Here is a 6057-nt window from a genome sequence, read left to right on the forward strand (position 1 = left end):
GCGGGCGCCGCGCGCCGCCCTCGCGCTCATATGGGGCCGCGGGCCGCCCACGGCTTCCTCGCGGGGCGGGCGCGACGCCGCCCCACGGCCGCCGGCAGCGCCCGGGCGCCGGCGCAGGCTGCAGACTGCCTTCCGGGGTTTTCCTTTCTTTCTTTTTTTCCTTTTTTCTTTTTCTCCGTTTCTTTTTTTCCCCCATCCTTTTCTTTTTTTTCCGTTCTTTTTTCTGTCCTTTTTTTTCCTTTCTCTCGCTCAGCGAAGCAGCAGTAGAATTTGGAGCTGCCCAGCAAGCGGAAGGGCTCCAGCCTTTCTGGAGTACCAACGTCTGGCAAGGCGTTTCGTAAACTGCAGCTCTTAAAAATGTAATAGCTGATGCTGCTTTGCAAACAATCCTCTCTAAAATCACATTTGAAGGGGAAAAATCATTGTATCAAGCTCAACTAAATCATGTTCCTTATGCTAAGAAAATTTAAGAAAGCCTATTTAGGCTGTATACGTTGCCTGTCCCAGCCAAACACCCAAGCGAGAAGCAGCTGCCACATGCGCAACCAGCACCCAGCAGCTGTGGGACCAAACCAGTCGTGGAGAGCAGCAGCAGCCCCGTCAGAGCTTGCAGAGAGAGTATTTTCCATCGTAGCAGGGTTTTATACCAGTTTCGTTTAGCAGCTCCCTTGCTTCAAAGTTGAGAAACCATTTTCTGAGCAGAATATAAACCTGGACTCCTCATCTCACCTCTGGAGGATATCAAGGCAGGAGGCAGGCATGAGCTATCTATCCTTCTTGGAAAACCTCAAAAGACAGCATAATTGGAAACAAGTGGTTTAATTCATTAATTCCAAGAAGGATTTCCCTCACTTTCAAATGCAAAACGTGTTTTGACAAATCTCTCCTCCTTGAGCCCAGACCGTTTGAGGGGTTTAGCTCGGTGTTTTAAAGATGTCCTCTGTGTGCGTTTTAACTCAGTTCCAGTTTCCAAACAAGAACAATCTGAAGCAAATCCTAAGCAGAAAAACAAGCAGCTTCGTAAATAAGAGCCTAACTATGTCCTAAGTGATGTAAACTTGTATGGATATAACATGTTGTCTGACAAAATAAAAAGAATCCAGATATAGTGTGGGGGGTTATATTTCCTTATAATAACCACAGTTAAAGGGTTACACACCAGTGAAAACCTGAAGTTTTTCAGGAAAAAAATAAAGTGCAAGTGCAAGACAAGATTAAAATCAGTAATTTAAGCACAGATTTCTGGCCTGCTGATTTATATTAATTTGATTTAAAGTAAAAGAATCCTCGTCAGAACTGATCTGTCACTATGTCACCTATGTGCCTCGAATTAGATGGATTAGATGGAATGATGTGGAAGGGTACTGGGCTTGTTAGATCTTAACGCAACTCAGTTTCCTTTTGACATAACTGACCACGTTTCAATACAGAAATCAAAAACCAGAGCACGAACAACTGATAATTTCTCAGTAAAGAAAAGAGAAAAGAGAAGAAAAGAGAAGAAAAGAGAAGAGAAGAGAAGAGAAGAGAAGAGAAGAGAAGAGAAGAGAAGAGAAGAGAAGAGAAGAGAAGAGAAGAGAAGAGAGAAAGGATGAAAAGGGGTGAAAAGGCCCAGAGGAGTTTACTGTTGAACCAGATGGGGACCAGGTCTGTGTGTTGCAGGGTTCCTAGCACCCATGCTTTGTCAGCTGGATTCTGGTTTAAAATCTGTACATTTGAATTCTACAAATACATTTTCTAACAGGACCATCGGCAGATTTGCAGATGAATTAGTCATTCATCTCATCACTCATCACTTTTCCAATTCCTGCCCTAGCTCTCTGGCCACTGATCCATCCTCCCCTCACTCCATGTCCCCTATGACAAGGCAGCATTTTAGGCAGTTAGAGATTTCACCTCTCTGCAAGTGAGGTGGACTCACATACTTTCTACTCCTAGTGTAGTCATTATGTGGTTTTACTGGAGCCTGTGCTATAGCTGTACAGTTTATCATCTCACTTTCATCTTAAATCTCAGCACTTTTTTTTTTTTTTTTTTTTGCTATTAGCATATTACAGCTAGAAAGAAACTCCAGCCTGTTGCATCAACATCTGTGTCCATTTCTCAGGGTTTAACCCTGCTCTTCAACAGGCAGTCCCAGAAAAGATGGGTGAGCCCATCAGCGCTTGAAATGCCTTGCTGCTTCATGGCAACACGACTAGGGTCTGGGGTACGTGGGTCCCATTAGATGCTTGGACCATACTGGCAAGTTCAGTTACATCCTTAATGGCCTAACCCCACAACTGGTGAAATCAGTGGTATATAATCTCTGTACAGCCAGGCCCCTGAAACAGTACTTTCGCTGTCATGAGACCGGCTGGCCAAGAGATGGAGTCCTCAGAAGGAAACAACGAAGTAAATTCCCCATGTCCTCAGCAGTTTCATCTGCTTGGTTACTTCCATCTACCCTGCCCTTTCCCGCCTGACCCTTCACCAGCTTGTGGCCTGTAGCAAAGAGACACAATAGCTGTTTTCACGCACACTGCAGCCCGGGTCAGCTAATTACGTCATTAAGGCTGGCTTGATTTCGTACGGAAAGCTGAACTCAAGGATGTTATTCTTGGTCAGAGCTCCTTCTCTTTTTCTAGGTATCACAGCGCTTAGTTTTCTCCTACAGAGAGCGCATTAATTGCAAGGAGATGGCAAATAGCAGAAACAGTGCAGCAAAGTGCTTTGTTCTGCTTTAACTGGAGGCTGAAGTCATGACTGTCGATCGCATAAAGCTTCCCTAAGCACATGTACTTGATTCTTGGAAGCCAAGTAGGTCTTCAAGGGAAGACAGGCTTATCGTCCTTGGTCGAGAGGGCTCACATTACAGTCACAGTTCAGAAGAGACGACTGTGGGCCTTATAAGCCCTAACTAACTATTTTCACAATAAAATCCCCATAGGAAAATGCTGTCTTATGCACTTCAAGAGGCCTTTTACCTGTATGTGCTCCAGAATCAGATTTAAATTGACAGAAGCAGTATTACAGCCTGAAAAGGGAAGTTTATATTTAATAAGAAAGGGCCTCTAAATTCTACTAAAGACAATTACTGTGGAAAAGAGGAAGATGCGAGAGCATCACATACACCACATTTTTCCTTTGCTTTCACACAAACCGTTAGGAAAAAAGCAGTAAATACTAGTGACATTTTGCAAAATATGTGCTCTGTGGAGGAAGTTGATTTCACTAATCAGCACTTGTGGTAGAAATTCTTTGCATCGGCAGAGTTTGCAGATGAATTAGTCATTCATACATCACTCTTCCAATTCCTGCCACAGCTCTCTGATCACTGATCCATCCTCACCTCACTGCATTTCCCCTATGATAGTGCAGCATTTTAGGCAGTTAAGGATTTCACCTCTCTGCAAGTGAGGTGGACCCACATACTCTCTACTCCTAGTATAATCATTACGTGGTTTTACCGGAAGGTTGCTCAAATACATCACCACCAGCGTTCTCCTTCAGATTGACAAACATCACCAGCTTTTTTCAAATGGTAAAGTCACCGTTGCAGAAACATGCACTGAGAGCAGAATCGAACTTCACTCTTTCAGTGACGGGCAAAAACAACCAAGGAAAAACCTCTTCCTATTTCTCAGTCGACATCTCACAGCACAGAAATATTAGAAAGAGTGTAACTGGATAAATACTGAAAAACAGAACACAACACCTGCTCTCCAGTGAAGAATCATAACCACATTCCCTCCTACAGATTGATGATGCCTTTTATTGGCTTTAATGCGACAGACACAGCTCAGAGAATGGCAGCAGCCAGTATGCAAGAACACACAGGCCAAATGGAAAGTATACAAGATGGGTTTCTAGATACATAAACTCATCAAAAAAAAAAAAAAAAAAAAAGACTGGGCAAATGCCTCGGAAAACTCTCTGTCAGAGAAATGATCCCGTTGCAAAGCAGAGTAACATTTAGGAATGGGTTTCTTTTCAGTATTTGATGACTAGAAAACCAGCATGTGAGACAGAATGTGCAAGAGGAATGAAGTGAGTGCAGTTGATAACACTCATCTGTTCATTAGTAGAGTAAATGATACCTTTCTTTGTAAGAGTAGGGCAGAAAAAGGCCCTATTAAAGAGGTTCAAGGGCCTTGAGAAATTAAGCCAAGATGACAGGCTATCTCCTAAACAATGTCAATAAAAAATGAAGAAAACATTGTGGGGAAAGAGGAAAATCCAACAGTTTCATGTTACAGAAAATCACTTTCATTTTACAAAAGAAAACAACAATAACAAAAACCCCACAGTTCAATAGACTTATCGTTCTTGTTTTCCCCTCAGCTGTCCCTACCCTTCAGGCTATAAATCTAGCAAGACCTGGAGAAGTTAGATGCTTCATCTCAGCACAAGTGAGAGCCCAAGTATAGTTTTGTTTACAAAAAAAAAAAAAAAAAAAAAAAAAAAAAAAAAAAAAAAAAAAAAAAAAAAAAAGAAAAAAAAAGAAAGAAAAAAAGAAAGAAAAGAAAGAAAGAGAGAGGACTTTCAGGCATGTTTCACTTGAGCAATCTCTCCTCTGTGTGGCAGGATGGAGGGCATCAGCCTTGGTTTTTCCCTCAGAGTTTCGGAGGGAACCCACACATCAGGTTATCCCAAATGATCTCTTTTGCCATAGACCCTTCACTGAGAGGTCTCTGAACTAACTTCCTCCAAAGATGCTGCTGGGTGATGGCCCCCTTTCAACGGGTTTGCGGATGTGCATTGGAGCTAAGGCCCCTGAAAGAGGAAAAATTGCATCAGTCTCAGTCAGTGCCTCTCAGATGAGCTCCTCAGTCCTCCGACCAAAGCCTAACCCATTTAGCAATGCCCTGGCACAGTGCCCAAGGTATTTCATGCCAAATGGCATCCAGGAGACCATGCGGAGACTGATAACGTGCTCTAGTAACACCGTGCATTAGAAAGCACAGGTAGTATGCTGTGTTAAGTCAAGAGTGATGAATAAAGCTAAAGCAACAGCTTCTTACACAGAAACAGAGAGGGGGAAAATATGGGAAGTTAAAGTAAGGCAAATGGAAAATGCACCCACTCTGTTTGGCAAGTGTAATTTAGTTCTGATACATTGAAGCTATTTCAATGCCCGCTGCTCAAAAACACTGTGACTAAAATAAAGTTATTTTAACCTAGGGTTAAATTCCATAGTTACAGTCACAGCAAACCACTGTAGGGGATCCACTGGGCTGCTGCAGGGTGCTGTTACTGGGTGCCACGATTTGTGTTACCGCTGCGCGCAGGAGCCCTACGCGCTTCGCATGGGCCACGCAGGAAACGGAGAGCAGCTGCCTGCCCCACAGCGCACAAGCTGACAGCCACAGCTGCCCTCGCCCGCCCACCCCACCTAGCTCCTGCAGGCTTTCCCCTTGCAGCAGAGACTGTTCGATGCCTTGCAAAGGAGAAATCAATCTCCTACGCCTTCTAGCCCAGTGGGTGAAGATAAAGGCAGCAAGTGTGCTGGGTCTCCTCAGAGAAGCACTGTGCTGCCTGCAATGGCTACGGCAGCCCTCCGTGTTGGGGAGCTGCCCCCTGCAGCAGAAGCAGGCTGTGAAGAAGGGATGGGCTGTTTTTTTTTTTTTTTTTTTTTTTTTTTTTTTTTTTTTTTTTTTTTTTTTTTTTTTTTAAATTTTTTTTTTTTTTTTTTTTTTTTTTTTTATATATATATAAAAAACAAAAACACAAACATATACAGTAGCTATTTCAGCAGATGGGTGGTTTTAGCTCCACCCCTGGCTGCACTGTGCTGCAAGTTAGCACTTGCACTGGTTGCTGTGTTGGCTTGTGCCAGCTCACAAGGGTCCAAGAGCCCAGGTCCTATTTTCAAAGCCAACTTCAGCTCCGGGGCTGTGACAGCTCTACTGCGGCACACATGACTGGCAGATATAGCGTTGCCCTGACTATGCTCACTCTTGCCCAGTTATCAAAAGCAAGGACAACACGGCAGCAGCAGCTGTAGCGCAGGGCAAGGGATCAGATAGCACAGCACATGGGTAGTACATGCTGGGTTGTATTTTCCTTTTTTTGTGC

This window comes from Rhea americana, unplaced genomic scaffold (genome assembly GCF_003343005.1).
Source record: "Rhea americana isolate MKP2758 unplaced genomic scaffold, rheAme1 scaffold_81, whole genome shotgun sequence".
In the NCBI taxonomy this organism is placed as follows: domain Eukaryota; kingdom Metazoa; phylum Chordata; class Aves; order Rheiformes; family Rheidae; genus Rhea; species Rhea americana.